General features: G+C 47.0%; 1 protein-coding gene across 1 annotated transcript in view; it reads left to right on the plus strand.

Annotated features, from left to right (window-relative positions):
* The window catches only part of LOC141053953 (uncharacterized), a 357992-nt gene that overhangs the window by 116885 nt on the left and 221465 nt on the right, over positions 1-19642 (plus strand). The window lies entirely within an intron of this gene.

Raw genomic sequence — 19642 nt, forward strand, 5'->3', positions numbered from 1 at the left:
TAATTCCAATTTTTTTTTTCAAGACGTTCGGAGTTAAAAAGATATTGACTATGTTAACTTTTTTATATTTAGTCAGATATGTATGTTTCACAACTTCCATGCTCTTCACCTTCTTTTGTACTTCTCCCACACTTTCTCCTTCATGATCCGCAGCAGTAGCATTTTTTTCATCAACTTTTTCTTCACCTTATTCATCTTCTTCTTCTTCACCTTCTTCCCATTAATTTTTTTTTTCCATTCTTCATATTCTTCTTATTCAGCTATTATTAATTTTCATATGCTATTTCTTCATCTTCTTCCTATTCTTCTTTTTCTTCATTTTCTTATGGTGACAGGCATTCCTGTAGTACTTATAAAAGTTATAAGATTACACCTTACGTTCTGTCTGTCACAAAAGATTTACAACAGGATTTGTCCGCGTTCAGTTTGGCCTGCAGCAGCAGGCATTTTCCAGGGGCACCACGAGGAGGAACGGACTCACCCCCATTTACTGTTTAGTCTTCTTCTGCTTATAATTTTGATTTCTTCTATGCTGATTTTTAGTCTTATGCTTAATGTTCTTCTGCTTTCTGTTCTTCTGCTTTTGCTTCTTCTGCTTCTTGTTCTTCTGTCTTTTGTTCTGTATCTTGGTGGTTGTCTTCATGTTCTTTGTCCTCTTGGTCTTATTATTTAGGGTCATATTTCTGGTCTTCTTTGGTGTGGTCTTCAGGGTCGTCATCATCAGGGTTGTCGTCATGGAGATCAATAAGGATTACCAAAGACAATTTCAAAAAGCTTGATCTTGGAAATGTAGCAGAAGGTACAAGAAGGCTGAGAAACTGGCGAGAACCAGCTGACAGTACTGGAACCCGTAGTGGCAGCAGAATGAACAATAGCCAATGGCACTACTGAGGAACAGCTGACGGTGCTGAACCCCGGTTACTATGCAGGAGGTACCTGTGCTAGAAACCACTACCAAGGACCAGCTGACGTTGCTGGACCTCGGATACTGAGATGGAGGCACCTAGGCCAAAGGCTCTGGCGGGAACCAGCAGACAGTGCTGGAACCCGGATGGGTAGCAGAAGGAACAAGAGCCAGTGGCACTACCGAGGACCAACTGACGGTGATGGACCATGGTTACTAAGCAGAAGGTACCTGTGCTAAAAAGCACTACCAAGGACCAGCTGACGGTGCTGGACTTCGGATACCGAGATGGAGGCACCTAGGCCAAAGGCTCTGGCGAGAACCAGCTGACAGTGCTGGCACCTGGTTGGGTAGCAGAAGGTACCCATCCAAAGCAAAGTAGCCAGGCCGCTAGCCGGCCGCAGTTACCAAAACCCACAGTCCTACAGGGGGTCCATGTCCCATTGGCACTACGGATCCAGCCTTCAGTGCCAGTTCCCGCAGCCCACATAGGAGTCACCTAAACTGCAGGCACCGTACAGTCGGCTAACCCGGCCGCAAGACGACAGGACAACGGATTGGCGGCATAGTGACCTTGACACTACCCGGAAACAGCTGGCGTGCTGGAACCAGGCTGGGCAACAGGGAGTACCCGTGCCAAAGACACTGCCGAGAACCAGCTGACGGTGCTGGAACCCAGATGGGTAGCAAAAGCTACAAGAGCCAATGGCACTACCGAGGAACAGCTGACGTTGCTGGACCATGGTTACTAGGCAGGAGGTACATGTGCTAGAAAGCACTACCAAGGACCAGCTGACGGTGCTGGACCTTCGAATACTGAGATGGAGGCACCTAGGCCAAAGGCTCTGGCGAGAACCAGCTGACAGTGCTGACACCCGGATGGGTAGCAGAAGGAACAAGAGCCAATGGCACTACCGAGGACCAACTGACAGTGATGGACCACGGTTACTAAGCAGAAGGTACCTGTGCTAAAAAGCACTACCAAGGACCAGCTGACGGTGCTGGACCTCGGATACCGAGATGGAGGCACCTAGGTCAAAGGCTCTGGCGAGAACCAGCTGACCGTGCTGGAACCCGGGTGGGTAGCAGAAGGTACCCATCCAAAGCAAAGTAGCCAGGCCGCAAGCCGGCCGCAGTTACCGAAACCCACAGTCCTACAGGGGGTCCATGTCCCATTGGCACTACGGATCCAGCCTTCAGTGCCAGTTCCCGCAGCCCATATAGGAGTCACCTAAACTGCAGGCACCGTAGAGTCGGCTAACCCGGCCGCAAGACGACAGGACAACGGATTGGTGGCATAGTGACCTTGACACTACCCGGAAACAGCTGGCGTGCTGGAACCAGGCTGGGCAACAGGGAGTACCCGTGCCAAAGACACTGCCGAGCACCAACTGGTGTTGTTGGAACCCAGGGACAATCATGGTGAAGGCCGAGGCCTAATTGGTGGTAGTTTTAGATTGTTTGTAGGCTACAACAGACTGTCAACGTGCTCCAATTAGGCATCTGTCTCCACTCTGTTTCCAGGATTTCACGTGACCACCAACACCGCCAGTTTATGCGTACAGAAGCCGTCTGCCCAATCCACACGTGTTCCTGTGTTACTGGGGTTCTGTAATGTCAGCAGATCCCCTGATGTGTGTCTGCCACTGTCTCCTGCTCTGTCCACTTTCCCACCGCTTGCAGTGGGAAGGTGGACAGCGCAGGAGACAGTGGCGGACACACATTGGGTGATCTGCTCACGTAACAGAACACCAGGAACACAGGAACAAGTGTGGAATGCGTGGAAGGCAACTGCGAGCAGGAACTGGCGGTGTTGGAGGTCAGGGGAAATACTAGAGACAGAGTGGAGACAGAGGCCAAATCAGAGAATGTTTAAATCTGAAGTAGTTACAATTTGGAGGCAGCAGCAGTTTGCCCTCCACACAGCAGGGGATCAGCTGACGTTACCGAACCCCACTTTCACATGAACGAGTGTTTTTTTCTGTGTGGACAGCACTTCCGAGCACCAACTGGCGTTGTTGGAGCCCAGGGACAATCAGGGTGCAGGCCGAGGCCTACTAGGAGCCAGGTGTAAATCGGAGGTATTTTGACTTTGGAGGGAGCAGGAAACTTTGCCCTCCACACAGCAGGGGATCAGCTGACGTTACCGAACCCCACTTTCACATGATCGAGTGTTTTTTTCTGTGTGGACAGCACTTCCGAGCACCAACTGGCGTTGTTGGAGCCCAGGGACAATCAGGGTGCAGGCCGAGGCCTACTAGGAGCCAGGTGTAAATCGGAAGTATTTTGACTTTGGAGGGAGCAGGAAACTTTGCCCTCCACACAGCAGGGGATCAGCTGACGTTAACGAACCCCACTTTCACATGAACAGTGTGTTTTTCTGTGTGGACAGCACTTCCGAGCACCAACTAGCGTTGTTGGAGCCCAGGGACAATAAGGGTGCAGGCCGAGGCCTACTTGGTGGCAGTTTTACATTGTTTGTAGGCTACAACAGACTGTCAACGTGCTCCAATTAGGCATCTGTCTCCACTCTGTTTCCAGGATTTCACGTGACCACCAACACCGCCAGTTTATGCGTACAGCAGCCGTCTGCCCAATCCACACGTGTTCCTGTGTTACTGGGGTTCTGTAATGTCAGCAGATCCCCTGATGTGTGTCTGCCAATGTCTCCTGCTCTGTCCACATTCCCACCACTTGCAGTGGGAAGGTGGACAGCGCAGGAGACTGTGGCGGACACACATTGTGGGATCTGCTGACATTACAGAACCCCAGTAACACAGGAACACGTGTGGAATGCGCGGACAGCAACTGTGAGCAGGAACTGGCGGTGTTGGAGGTCAGGGGAAATACTAGAGACAGAGTGGAGGCAGAGGCCAAATCAGAGAATGTTTAAATCTGAAGTAGTTACAATTTGGAGGCAGCAGCACTTTGCCCTCCACACAGCTGGGGATCAGCTGACGTTACCGACCCCCACTTTCACATGAACGATTGTTTTTTTCTGTGTGGACAGCACTTCTGAGCACCAACTGGCAGCGTCGGAGCCCAGGGAAAATCAGGAAGTAGGCCGAGGCCTACTTGGAGCCAGGTGTAAATCTGAGGTTGTTTGACTGTGGAGGGAGCAGGACACTTTGCTGTACACACAGCAGGGGATTAGCTGACGTTACCGAACCCCACTTACACATGAGCGAGTGTTTTGTCTGTGCGGACAGCACTTCTGAGCACCAACTGGCAGTGTCAGAGCCCAGGGAAAATCAGGTAGTAGGCCGAGGCCTACTTGGTGGCAGTTTTCGATTGTTTCTAGACTACTACTAACTGTCAACGTACTCCAATTAGGCCTCTGTCTTCACTCTGTTTCGAGTATTTCCTCTGGCTTCCAACCACGCCAGTTGCTGCTCTGAAATGCCGTCTGCACAACCCACACTTGTTCCTGTGTTATTGGGGTTCTGTAACAGCAGCTTCTCCCTAGAGGTGAGTCAGGCAATGTCTCCTGCTCTGTCCACTTTTCCACTACAAGTAGTGGGAATGTAGACAAATCTATACAGCAATAAGTGAGATTAAAAAATAACTTTAAATATGTAACTTAAAAGCTCCAAAACAATAATGTCACCAATAGTGATTAAAAGGATGCCATTAGAAGGGTAATCCCTGAAAAAAGATGGGAACCACCCAACCGCATCAATCAGGATATAAAATGTTGCTATTGTATCATATCAGGCAACAATTTATATCAGGATACAGCATTTAACAGTTAGCACACAATGCCATAACCAATTGCATAATGTATATTGTATTTGGCTAAACCAAGAAAAGGTTTATAGCCACGAGATACAGAAAAGTGAGATATATAAAAAAGGAACGATCTCACCGGTTTTTGCAGACGGCCAGGAGTCTCCAGGGATACTCTGTATGCACACAGGAAGATGGCGATAGGAAGACAATACCCTGTCCAATCCCTCAAAAACTAACCATCATCTGATCCCCAGACTCCTGCCCTTACAAGGGCAGTCCACAGCTCACCCTATATTGCACATGCCCTGCACTTTCCCTTAGAGGAGCGTCCCAACGCGTTTCATCCAAGTAAATCTTCAGGGGACTAACTTGTTACAAAGTGCCATAGTGCTAAAGCTCAAAACATGGATCCTTCCACTAAAAATGCTGTCTGCTGTCTGCAGAGAGTGAAGGACAAAGGGCATATTTATATGGTAAATCATCAACACCTGAAGCCACAATCAACGTGTCACACAAACTATCACTCCCATATCTAATAGGTCTAACGTCCGTCATTAAGCGGTTCAGCATCTGTGGAACGCACGCCGAAAAACGGCGCTGACTCCGCCCACACCAGCGTCACAAACAGGCAAATCAGAAGGAAGAAAGATGCCCCACTTCCGGTTGGGCCACCAAGATGGAGGGGTGCCCCACTTCTGGTGACGATTATCTAGAGGCGAATCGCCTCGAATGAAAATGCCACACTTCCGGTTTTAGAGGTGAACCGTCACCGATGTAAAAGCCCCACTTCCGGTCAGTGGACACACTATAACAATGCCCCACTCCCAGTGATATTTCATCTGCGGCGCCGCCAAGTCAGCGAACAAAGCGCTTGACCGGCGCTAACTCCGCCCACACCAGCGTCACAGATATCAGGCAAATCAAAAGGGAGAAGGATGCCCCACTTCCGATTGAACCACCAAGATGGAGATGTGCCACACTTCCAGTGACGTTTATCTAGGGGCGGATCGCCTCAGATGATAACGTTCCTAGAGGCGAACCGACACATGTAAATGCCATACTTACGGTCAGCGGGCATGTTGTGTTGATGCCCCACTTCCGGAAACATTTTATCCGCAGCTTAACCTGATAATCCAGTCAATAAAAAAAGCGCTTGACCGGCGACAAGGGATAAATAACTCCCATCAGGAACGCAAAAAAATGGATAAACCCCCTTCCAAAAAGCGTCACAAGGGCACATAAATAAGAGACAGTGGTCCAGGTAACATCAAATCTAGAAGACTAATTGATAGGGAGTGAAGTGTAACATGACAGATCATAATAATTAAATGACAACAGGAAATACATATAAAGATGTATACATATGTATATACACTTGCGAAACCTGAGAAAAGGGTGACAAATTAGTGATTTAGGCTTAATAACGTTCCTACGTAAAGATCAAAAAAGAGGGAAGGAAGGAGGAATTCAAATAAAACAATTATAATTAATTTGCCCTTAGGTACCACCGTATCCAAATAAAAGATCCACTTTGCCTCACGTTGCAGCAGCAACTGGAACCAGTTGCCCCCTCTCTGTGGCTTAAAGACCCTATCGATGGCAGTAAAGCTGAGATGCGCAATCTGACCTTGATGTGCACCATGAACATGTCTAGCGATTGGCGTATCCCTTTTGTGTGTTACATCTCCCACATGTTCGCCAATCCTCCTCCTAAATTCACGGATGGTTTTGCCGACATATTCCAGTCCGCACTTACAAGTAACCTTATAAATGACACCCTTGGTGCTACAATTCATGAAATATTTGATAGAATAATTCTTCCCAGTCACATTACTCACAAAAACACAAGTTGTAATGAATCTAAGGGTATCATTCTCCATAGGTTTCTTATTATTAGTGTTCAATAGTTCAGAGCGCATACGACTCTTAGCTCCTTGATAGGCCTGTTTTAGCACCCTTTTGGGATAGCCCCTATTCAGGAATCTATCCCTTAAGTCCCTAGCTTGGGACTCAAACGTCCACATATCAGAGCAGTTCCTCCGAATTCTGAGATATTGTCCCTTAGGAATGGCTCTCTTTAAATGTTGGGGGTGGTGGCTCCCCCAATGTAATAGGGAATTGGTAGAAGTTGGTTTTCTATACGTTGATGTACCCACTTCTCCTTTCTCATTTTTCTCAATCAGGATATCAAGGAACGGCAATCTTGTTGTCTCAAAAGCAGCGGTAAAAAACAGGCCTATATCATTGTGATTAAGACCAGCCACAAATTCATCAAATTCAACAGCTGAGCCACCCCACACAATGAATATATCATCTATGTACCGTGTCCATAACTCAGGGACACGGCACATAGAAGAAGCTTCATCTAGTTCACCACCAAAGACCAAAGTTTCTTCCCACCAGCCGAGGAGGAGATTCGCATAAGTCGGTGCACAAGGGTTCCCCATAGCGGTCTCCCTCAGCTGGTGATAGACCCTATGGTTGAAAACAAAGAAGTTTCTGGTTAAACAAAACCGAAGGAGCTCCAATATAAAAAGGTTGTGTTCTTGGAATTGACAACCTCTAGTATTCAAGAAATATCTAACCGCTTGTAAACCATATTCATGCGGAATAGATGAATACAGCGCCTCAACATCTATACTTGCCAGAGAAGCTTTTGGATCTACAGTAAGCCCTTCTAAACGACGGAGGAGGTCCGGTGTGTCCTTAACAAACGACTGCAACGAAGAAACAAAGGGGGATAAAATCTGCTGTATAGATATATTACGTTTTGGGGTGAGATATATGTGTCATTTTTGACAAAAATTTGACATTTTCTTGCTGTATTTCCTGTTCTATTTAATAGTGATATGGCAGGTTTCCTATCTGTGGGTTTAAATACTGAAAATTGGTTATCAGAGGCTAAGGAGGTTTTCTCTGAAAATACATTTACTCAAAAGAAATATCTTCCTACATTCAATGTTGCCTTTAAGGAACTTCAGCAGGTATATAGGGATCAAATCACTTCCTGGTGGGAAGTTCAAAGCCTTGAAAGTTATCTTAAGGCTAAGATTGTTCCTCGCGGTTTGAGAATTAACGTAACCACTGGGAACAGGTATAAAAACCCAGCTTTTGTACATAAATGGGAATGAGAGGCCACGGAGAGCTCCTTACGCTTCATGCAGTTATTATTGGAAGAAGAAAAGGTTACCCTTGGTTTGTTGGTTTGTTTGTTGAATGACAAATTAAGGGAACATATTGAGGTCACTAAAAAGTTCTCTAATGAAACAGATTTTGGGGTAAAGGAGGTTAAACTTCAGACACATATTGAACGATTTCAGTATCATCTCAAAGAGAGAAAACATAAACAGTATTTGCGTGACGTCCAAGATTTTAAAGACAATAAAGCCTATTTAGTTTTGACCCCACGTATGAGTGCCCCTGATAGAGATACGGAACTCTCCTCCACGGACACGGATTTTTCTGAATCTGAGAGCAGTAATCGCTCTCTAAGAGGGAGAAATAGAGGGCGGGGCAGGGGTAGAGGCTCACGAGGATCGTCTGATAGATCTGAAAATACACCTAGTGGTCATTTTTTGGATCAAGTTTATGCACTCAGAAACAGACCACAACAAATCAAGAAGTGATTAACCCTGTACCCAATGATTTATCACGTACTCAGGACATTCAAATTATTAACCTCTCAGAAAGGAGCATTGATCATGCTGAAAAATCTGTTCTGAGTAAGGGTCTTTCATTTGTTCCCAATACAGATTTCGATTTATTTAGGTCAGTTAAAGATCTTAATCTATTCTTACGTAAAGTTAGGTGGAAAAAGTTTTTTCATAAACAAGATTCTCGTATGAGCTCAGAATTAGGTATTCCTGAAGATATGTTACCCGATGTTAGGTTACTCAATTCTCTTTCTGAGATTAATCCCAATACTTTGGGTCAGGGACCCTTCACAGAGCTGAGAAAAAGAAGCACAAAAATGCCTCCACCCACTGGTGATTTATCTGCAATTGATGTGTTTTCTAATCTAGTAACTCAGGATTTGATGAAACTTTCACATGATCATTTTTATTGCCACTTTAACTGCTCTAAGGAGGAAATGAATGCAATTGCGCGTCTTGAACGGGATGACAGCATTGTGATCAAACCCTCTGACAAGGGTGGCAATGTTGTCATCCTGGGGGTGGATCATTATCAGCAGATGTGTGACACTATCCTTTCTGACAGTGATACTTATGAGGTTCTGGCACATAACCCTATGAATGTTTACCGTGAAGAATTGCAACAGATCCTATCAGAGGCTCTGAGTAAAAAGATCATTAATAAGACTGAATTTGAATTTTTATTCCCTGAACATCCAGTTACTGCCACCTTCTATTGCTTACCCAAAATCCATAAGGGGCTTAGTCCCCTTAAGGGTAGGCCAATTGTTTCAGGAGTTGGCAGTCTTTGTCAGAATGCAGGGATGTATCTGGATCAGATTTTATCCCCCTTTGTTTCTTCGTTGCAGTCGTTTGTTAAGGACACACCGGACCTCCTCCGTCGTTTAGAAGGGCTTACTGTAGATCCAAAAGCTTCTCTGGCAAGTATAGATGTTGAGGCGCTGTATTCATCTATTCCGCATGAATATGGTTTACAAGCGGTTAGATATTTCTTGAATACTAGGGGTTGTCAATTCCAAGAACACAACCTTTTTATATTGGAGCTCCTTCGGTTTTGTTTAACCAGAAACTTCTTTGTTTTCAACCATAGGGTCTATCACCAGCTGAGGGGGACCGCTATGGGGAACCCTTGTGCACTGGCTTATGCGAATCTCCTCCTCGGCTGGTGCGAAGAAACCTTGGTCTTTGGTGGTGAACTAGATGAAGTTTCTATGTGCCGTGTCCCTAAGTTATGGACACGGTACATAGATGATATATTCATTGTGTGGGGTGGCTCAGCTGTTGAATTTGATGAATTTGTGGCTGGTCTTAATCACAATGATATAGGCCTGTATTTTACCGCTGCTTTTGAGACAACAAGATTGCCGTTCCTTGATATCCTGATTGAGAAAAATGAGAAAGGAGAAGTGGGTACATCAACGTATAGAAAACCAACTTCTACCAATTCCCTATTACATTGGGGGAGCCACCACCCCCAACATTTAAAGAGAGCCATTCCTAAGGGACAATCTCAGAATTCGGAGGAACTGCTCTGATATGTTGACGTTTGAGTCCCAAGCTAGGGACTTAAGGGATAGATTCCTGAATAGGGGCTATCCCAAAAGGGTGCTAAAACAGGCCTATCAAGGAGCTAAGAGTCGTATGCGCTCTGAACTATTGAACACTAATAATAAGAAACCTATGGAGAATGATACCCTTAGATTCATTACAACTTTTGACAATGGTGCAATTCCTGTGAGGAATATTATCAAGAAACACTGGTCGATCCTACAGATGGACAGTGATCTCTCCCCCTACTTGAGTAATTCCCCCATGATCACATATAGAAAAGCACGGTCGTTGAATGACAGACTGGTGCGTAGCCATTTTTCCACCCCTGTGAATAGAACATGGCTCCATAATGATGTCACAGGTTGTTTCAAATGTGGACATTGTGTGGCTTGTTCACACATTGGAGCAAGTAGGGTTTTTGTGAGTAATGTGACTGGGAAGAATTATTCTATCAAATATTTCATGAATTGTAGCACCAAGGGTGTCATTTATAAGGTTACTTGTAAGTGCGGACTGGAATATGTCGGCAAAACCATCCGTGAATTTAGGAGGAGGATTGGCGAACATGTGGGAGATGTAACACACAAAAGGGATACGCCAATCGCTAGACATGTTCATGGTGCACATCAAGGTCAGATTGCGCATCTCAGCTTTACTGCCATCGATAGGGTCTTTAAGCCACAGAGAGGGGGCAACTGGGACCAGTTGCTGCTGCAACGTGAGGCAAAGTGGATCTTTTATTTGGATACGGTGGTACCTAAGGGCCTCAACGAACAAATTAATTATAATTGTTTTATTTGAATTCCTCCTTCCTTCCCTCTTTTTTGATCTTTACGTAGGAACGTTATTAAGCCTAAATCACTAATTTGTCACCCTTTTCTCAGGTTTCGCAAGTGTATATACATATGTATACATCTTTATATGTATTTCCTGTTGTCATTTAATTATTATGATCTGTCATGTTACACTTCACTCCCTATCAATTAGTCTTCTAGATTTGATGTTAGCTGGACCACTGTCTCTTATTTATGTGCCCTTGTGACGCTTTTTGGAAGGGAGTTTATCCATTTTTTTGTGTTCCTGATGGGAGTTATTTATCCCTTGTCGCCGGTCAAGCGCTTTTTTTATTGACTGGATTATCAGGTTAAGCTGCGGATAAAATGTTTCCGGAAGTGGGGCATCAACACAACATGCCTGCTGACCGTAAGTATGGCATTTACATGTGTCGGTTCGCCTCTAGGAACGTTATCATCTGAGGCGATCCGCCCCTAGATAAACGTCACTGGAAGTGTGGCACATCTCCATCTTGGTGGTTCAATCGGAAGTGGGGCATCCTTCTCCCTTTTGATTTGCCTGATATCTGTGATGCTGGTGTGGGCGGAGTTAGCGCCGGTCAAGCGCTTTGTTCGCTGACTTGGCGGCGCCGCAGATGAAATATCACTGGGAGTGGGGCATTGTTATAGTGTGTCCACTGACCGGAAGTGGGGCTTTTACATCGGTGACGGTTCACCTCTAAAACCGGAAGTGTGGCATTTTCATTCGAGGCGATCCGCCTCTAGATAAGCGTCACCGGAAGTGGGGCACCCCTCCATCTTGGTGGCCCAACCGGAAGTGGGGCATCTTTCTTCCTTCTGATTTGCCTGTTTGTGACGCTGGTGTGGGCGGAGTCAGCGCTGTTTTTCGGCGTGCGTTCCACAGATGCTGAACCGCTTAATGACGGACGTTAGACCTATTAGATATGGGAGTGATAGTTTGTGTGACACGTTGATTGTGGCTTCAGGTGTTGATGATTTACCATATAAATATACCCTTTGTCCTTCACTCTCTGCAGACAGCAGACAGCATTTTTAGTGGAAGGATCCATGTTTTGAGCTTTAGCACTATGGCACTTTGTAACAAGTTAGTCCCCTGAAGATTTACTTGGATGAAACGCGTTGGGACGCTCCTCTAAGGGAAAGTGCAGGGCATGTGCAATATAGGGTGAGCTGTGGACTGCCCTTGTAAGGGCAGGAGTCTGGGGATCAGATGATGGTTAGTTTTTGAGGGATTGGACAGGGTATTGTCTTCCTATCGCCATCTTCCTGTGTGCATACAGAGTATCCCTGGAGACTCCTGGCCGTCTGCAAAAACCGGTGAGATCGTTCCTTTTTTATATATCTCACTTTTCTGTATCTCGTGGCTATAAACCTTTTCTTGGTTTAGCCAAATACAATATACATTATGCAATTGGTTATGGCATTGTGTGCTGTTAAATGCTGTATCCTGTTATAAATTGTTGCCTGATATGATACAATAGCAACATTTTATATCCTGATTGATGCGGTTGGGTGGTTCCCATCTTTTTTCAGGGATTACCCTTCTAATGGCATCCTTTTAATCACTATTGGTGACATTATTGTTTTGGAGCTTTTAAGTTACATATTAAAAGTTATTTTTTAATCTCACTTATTGCTGTATAGATATATTAAGTTTTGGGGTGAGATATATGTGTCATTTTTGACAAAAATTTGACATTTTCTTGCTGTATTTCCGGAATGTAGACAAAGCAGGAGACATTGCCGGACTCACCTCTGGAGATGAGCAGATGTTACAGGACCCAGGTAACACAGGAAAAAGTGTGGATTGTGCAGACGGCACTTGAGAGCAGAAACAGGAGGTGTTGTAGGCCGGAGGAAATACTCAAAACAGAGTGGAGACAGAGGGCAAATCAGAGAACATATTAAATCAGAGGTAGTCAGAAGTTGTAGGCAGCAGGAGAGTTTGCCGTACACACAGCAGGGGATCAGCTGACGTTACCGAACCCCACTTACACATGAGCGAGTGTTTTGTCTGTGCGGACAGCACTTCTGAGCACCAACTGGCGGTGTCAGAGCCCAGGGAAAATCAGGTAGTAGGCCGAGGCCTACTTGGAGCCAGGTGTAAATCTGAGGTTGTTTGACTGTGGAGGAAGCAGGACACTTTGCCATACACACAGCAGGGGATCAGCTGACGTTACCGAACCCCACTTACACATGAGCGAGTGTTTTGTCTGTGCGGAGAGCACGTCTGAGCACCAACTGGTGGTGTCGGAGCCCAGGGAAAATAAGGTAGTAGGCCGTGGCCTACTTGGTGGCAGTTTTCGATTGTTTGTTTCTAGACTACTACTAACTGTCAACGTACTCCAATTAGGCCTCTGTCTTCACTCTGTTTCGAGTATTTCCTCTGGCTTCCAGCCACACCAGTTGCTGCTCTGAAATGCCGTCTGCACAACCCACACTTGTTCCTGTGTTACTGGGGCTCTGTAACAGCAGCTTCTCCCTAGAGGTGAGTCAGGCAATGTCTCCTGCTCTGTCCACTTTTCCACTACAAGTAGTGGGAATGTAGACAAAGCAGGAGACATTGCCGGACTCACCTCTGGAGATGAGCAGATGTTACAGGACCCAGGTAACACAGGAACAAGTGTGGATTGTGCAGACGGCACTTGAGAGCAGAAACAAGCGGTGTTGTAGGCCAGAGGAAATACTCAAAACAGAGTGGAGACAGAGGGCAAATCAGAGAACATAATAAATCAGAGGTAGTCAGAAGTTGTAGGCAGCAGGAGAGTTTGCCGTACACACAGCAGGGGATCAGCTGACGTTACCGAACCCCACTTACACATGAGCGAGTGTTTTGTCTGTGCGGACAGCACTTCTGAGCACCAACTGGCGGTGTCGGAGCCCAGGGAAAATCAGGTAGTAGGCCGAGGCCTACTTGGAGCCAGGTGTAAATCTGAGGTTGTTTGACTGTGGAGGGAGCAGGACACTTTGCCATACACACAGCAGGGGATCAGCTGACGTTACCGAACCCCACTTACACATGAGCGAGTGTTTTGTCTGTGTGGACAGCACTTCTGAGCAACAACGGGCGTTGCTGTAGCCCAGGAAATAAAGTTCAGGTCATAGAAACATGAACACAACAGGAGACCTGGATCCTGTTGCCAGCCAATTATTTATTCTGGAATAGGACTGGCAAATTCAGGTGAGATCCAGGCCTTGTTCATTTTCAGAAAAGTAAGCCGGTCAACATTATCGGCGGATAGTCGCGTGCGACGGTCTGTTACCACACCACCTGCAGCACTAAAGACACGTTCCGATAATACACTGGCAGCAGGGCAAGCCAGCACCTCCAATGCATACTGGCTAAGCTCTGGCCATGTATCCAGCTTAGAGACCCAATGCTTGAATGGGGAAGAACCGTCTGGGAGTACACTAACAGGGCAAGACAAGTAGTCTGTCACCATCTGACGGAAACGTTGCCTCCTGCTGACTGGAGCCGTCTGTGATGGTGTAGCTGTTTGTGGCGGTCCCACAAAACTTTTCCACATTTGGGCCATACTGGCCTTGCCTTGTCCTGCGGCACTGCCTCTGCTACCTCTTTGTGCAGAGCTTCCTCCACTGCCTCTGCCCACATGGCTGCTTTGAAAAGCACTACCAGCACCACTTGCGGGGGGAATGGAGAACATGATGGCCTGCACAAGTGTTTCTTGGTACTCCAGCATTTTTCGCTCCCGGATCAACTGTGGTATGAGGCTTTGTAAGTTGTCCCGGTAGCGAGGATCTAGGAGGCTGTACACCCAATAATCAGCCGTGTGGAGAATGTTGGCGATGCGGCGGTCATTTAACAAGCACTGCAGCATGAAATCAACCATGTGCTGCAGACTGCCAACTGGACCGGAAACGCTGTCCCCAGCTTGAGGCAGCATCTCAGCCTGCTCAGCATCACCCCACCCTCGCTGTACACACTGACTACTAGAGCCTTGTGTACCTCCCTCCTCTGGAGAGATGTGTTCCTCCTCCTCCATTGACTCCTCGTCATCCTCCTCACTAAGTGTCCCCTGCCTGCACCTTTGTGTGGAGGCACGTTGCGCAGACTTGCCAGAAGCAGATAGCATTTCTGACTCCTCATCCTCGACCTCTTCAAAAACCTCCTCACTTAGTGCTTGTAAGGTTTTTTGAAGCAGACAGATAAGGGGGACAGTCATGCTGACTAGTGCATCATCTGCCCTGGCCATCCGCGTGGAGTCATCGAAGGCACGCAAAACTTGGCAGATGTCCCTCATAGTGGCCCATTCAGTGGTGGTGAAGTGTGTCCGGCGCACAGTGCGACTTGTTTGCGCCTGATGCAGCTGGTACGCCATTACTGCTGCCTGCTGCTCACACAACTGCTCCAACATATGTAACGTTGAATTCCACCTGGTGGGGAGGTCACATATGATGCGATGTTCTGGCAGGCGGAATCGGCGTTGCAGAGATGCAATGCGCGATCTTGCCATGCTGGAACGCCGCAAGTGAGCACACTCTAGACGAACCTTGTGCAGCAGTGCATCAAGATCCGGATAGTCCCTCAGAAAGCTCTGCACGACCAAATTGAGCACGTGTGCCAGACATGGTATGTGAGTGAGGTTGCCTAGGACCAGAGCTGCCACTAGATTTCGGCCATTGTCACTCACTACCAAACCTGGCTGGAGATTCGCTGGCACAAACCACACATCGCTCTCCTGCTTGATGGCATTCCAGAGCTCCTGTGCTGTGTGGCTCCGATTCCCCAAAGAAATTAATTTTAGGACGGCCTGTTGACGTTTGGCCACACCTGTGCTCATATCTGGCCTAACAGGCTCATGCAGTGCTGATTCCGAGGAACTAGACAAGGAGGAGGACTCAATATGTACAGACTGCATTCCTGCAATCCTTGGAGTTGGCAGAATACGTACAGAGCCACTCTCCAGATCTGTACCCAGCTCCACAACATTGACCCAATGGGCAGTGAGGGAAAGGTATCGTCCCTGTCCATGGCTACTGGTCCACGCATCGGTGGTCAGGTGGACCTTGCTACTGACGGCGTTTAGTAGCGCATTTTTAATTTTTCCCTCCACATGCTTTTGCAGGGCAGGGACGGCTTGTCTGCTGAAATAAAAGCGGCTGGGCACATTGTATTGTGGAACTGCCAATGACATCAAGTTCCGGAAGGTGTCAGTCTCCACCAGCCTGAATGACAGCATCTCAAGGGCCAGTAGTTTGGCAATGCCGGCATTCAGAGCCAGTGCTCGGGGATGGTTTGCCGAGTATGGCGGCTTTTTCTCCCATGCCTGTGCTACCGATTGCTGGTGAGTGGCCTGGGAGTGTGCTGATGACTGAGAACGTGGTTCATTGGGTGGAATTTCACTGGGTCTCTGGACAACAGTGGCAGTGGTTCTTCCATGGCGTTGCATTGAGGAAGCCGAACCAGCTGTGTGTGAGCTGGAGGAAGAGGCCCCAACACGAGCTGAAGAGGTGGTAGGTGCTGCTGAAGGTTGGCCTACATCTTCAATGTGTCTGTGTAACTCCACCTCGTGCTTGGTACGCACATGTTTCCACATATTTGTGGTATTGGGGTTGCTCACATTTTTCCCTCGTTTAACTTTCTGATGACACAGCTTGCATTTGACAAAGCAAATGTCATCTGCAACTGTGTCAAAAAAAGACCACGCACTGCAAGTCCTGGGAGCGCCCGTTTTCTGTTTTGGAAGAGGATTGCTCCTCACGGGTGCCAAAGTGGAGGCTACAGGCAACCAAGTCTGCCCCCGCCCTCTCCCTCCTCTTTTGGCCATTCGGGGAATCTCTTCCTCAGAGCTGCTCCCACCACCTTCCTGTGGCTGACGCCATGATGGGTCAAGGACCTCATCATCTCCACTCCCCTCTTCAAGCACCGGCTGGTCCTGGGTTGTCTTGCCAGCACCGTACGCACCAGAAATTGGCAACTGAGTCTCATCATCATCAGATGAGCACTGAGGTGTGCTGACAATAGGCACTGGCCCACCCGCCTCTTCAGATTCAGAGGGACAAAGCAGTTGCGCATCACTGCATGCTCCCTCTTCTTCACGCTCTAGAATGCTGCTTGGCTGGCCACCTCTTTCCAAGCCAACAGATTCTGAGAACAGAAGTAAAGATTGAGATGGCTCCTGTACAGGGCTCTCAGACTGCCTGGGCAATTTGGCAGGTGGTGAAGAGACAGATGGTTGCTCTTCAGTGCTCTGGCCCTGGGAGGATGCGGAAGTCATTGAAGTGGATGCGTTAGCTGCCATCCATCCGACAACGGCTTCAATTTGTTCGTCACGCAGCAGTGGGGTACGGCGAGGTCCAACAAAGCTGCGCATGAAGGACTGTTGCCTGGTAAAAGTGGGGGATGCCGGGTCACTGGTGGCCGCAGCAGACACCGAATCCCCACGTCCTCTCCCTGATGAATCCCCCCGTCCTCTCCCTGCTGAAACTCCACGGCCACGACCACGTGCCTTACTCCCTGCCTTCTTCATCTTGGTAGACTGATAAAGATAGGCAGAAAAGTAAAAAAGGGGTGGCTTAGTGTTCTTATTCCTGAAAACCTGCTAACCAGTATAAGAAACACTAGTTTGGCTAAGAGAGTGTGTACTACACTTTAATATGATCTAATGTGGCCTACACAACTGTAAAGTGGAGTGTTTGGTGAACTTTATTTCCTTTTTTTTGTGGGGGGGGGAGAAAAGGATGTGACCAAAGTTTGAAAGCTATAGTATCACAAACTTTTTGGAGCGATTACAATGCAGGAAGCTAACCTACAATGCAATTGATGAGGCTTCAAAAAATAGGGTGATACTAGTCTGGCTGGCCCTGAAGGGCACAAGCCAGCAAAAAGGCTCCTCTATCTAATCCTATATAGTGTTTGCAACTAACCAATGACAATGGATGCGGATGGAAGAACACTAATATAGGAACAATAATCTGGATAAATTAGCTGCAAAAAAAGGACTATGTATGAGGCAGTGACGCACGCTGAGCGGACTACAGCTAGCGGTGGCTGTAGAACACACTGCAACGTGAGCTGCACTCACACACAGAGAGACCTATCAGACAGCCAAAAACAGTGCAGAGACATGGGCTATAGCACTGAAAGGCTGCTGAAAGGCTCTGCTGTCCACTCCTTTATGTTTGCAACCAACGTATATGGATACGTATGGAAGCACACTATAGAGGAGAAAAAAAAAGCAGCAATAAAATAAAAATGTGTATGAGGCAGAGACACACTCTGGGCGGCCTACAAGCAGACGTGCCTGCAGGACACACTACACAGCGTGGTTCTGCACTCACACAGCCCTTGCAGACAGCTATTAAAACAGCGCTGCTGGGCTACAAAAATGCTACAGTGGAGGATTATGTAGCCTGGGTAGAGCAATAGATATTTTAGATGATCGCTATTTCTAACTGTCCCTCACAGTCTTCAACAGCAGCCTGTCCCTAACTGAATTCACAGCAGAGTGACCAGAAATGGCGGCTGCAGCGGTTTTTATAGTGCATCATGACATCATTTCAGTAGCCAATCACAGCCATGCCAGTAGTTAACATGCCTACATGCCTAACAGGATGTGCCCACACTTCTGAGGATCCCCATTGGCTGAATCAAATCGAGCGGGCTCCTAGCATTATGGGAACTTCCGATTCCGGTATTCGATATGAAAAAAGTATCGGAACTAAGTATCGGAATTCCGATACAGCTAATATCGGCCGATACCCGATACTTGCGGTATCAGAATGCTCAACACTATTCATAAGAGATTGGAAGACAGAAGGGGCATTAGTGAGCCCAAAAGGCATCACCAGGTACTCAAAATGTCCCTCCGGAGTATTAAACGCCGTCTTCCATTCATCCCCATGCTTGATGCGAATAAGATTATACGCCCCCCTGAGGTCAAGCTTGGTAAACCAACAGGCACTTTTAACTCTGGAAAATAAATCAGAAATCAGGGCTAGCGGGTACAGATATTTAACAGTGATTTTGTTAAGGGAACGATAGTCAATACATGGCCTTAATGAACCATCTTTTTTGGCCACAAAAAAACCAGCACCTAAAGGTGAAGAGGATGGTCTAATATGACCCTTCTCCAACGACTCCTTGATATAAAATCGCATAGCATCATGTTCGGGTACCGATAAGTTGAAAAGCCAACCCTTGGGAAATTTACACCCGGGCATTAACTCAATTGCACAGTCATTGAGGAGGCAAAGATGCAGACTTACTCTCACTAAATACATCAGAAAATCAGCCAAATAGTCAAGAATATCATGAGACTGGGGAGAGGTGGAAAAAACAGGAGTGTCTTTAAGAACACATTGACAACCCCAACTCACCACAGACACAGATTTCCAAAACAGGATTATGAGTTTGCAACCAAGGAAATCCCAGAACAATAGTATCATGCAAATTGTGCAACACCAAAAATTTACAATTTTCTTGGTGGTCCGGGGCAACTCGCATTATCAACTGGGTCCAAAATGGGGGTTTATTCTCCGCCAAAGGAGTAGCATCAGTACCCTTCAAAGGGATAGGAGTCCGCAGGGGTATCATGGGAAAACCACAACGTTTAGCAAAGTCCAAATCCATCAGATTCAAAGCTGCTCCTGAATCTACAAAAGCCTTAGCGGAAAATGTAGACAAGGAGCAGATCAGGATAATCGTCAAAAGGAAGTTAGGCTTTACACTGCCCACCGCAAATGTGTGAGCAAAACGCTTTTCTCATTTAGGGCGGACAGAAATAGTATGAGAGGCGTCCCCACAGAAAAAACACAGCTTATTACGCCTTTTAAACTCCTGACGTTGCGCCCTAGACAAAACCGTATCACATTGCATAGGTTCAGATGTTCGTTCGAAAGGCAGCAACGCCTCTCGTGTAGTTTTACGTTCACGTAGATGCCGATCAATTTGAATGGCCAATGACAGAGTCGTCTAGACCAGAGGGAACTGGAAATCCCACCATAACATCTTTTACGGTTTCTGCCAA

This window comes from Dendrobates tinctorius, unplaced genomic scaffold, assembly GCF_039654945.1.
Source record: "Dendrobates tinctorius isolate UK_male_01 unplaced genomic scaffold, ASM3965494v1 ptg000173l, whole genome shotgun sequence".
Classification (NCBI taxonomy): domain Eukaryota; kingdom Metazoa; phylum Chordata; class Amphibia; order Anura; family Dendrobatidae; genus Dendrobates; species Dendrobates tinctorius.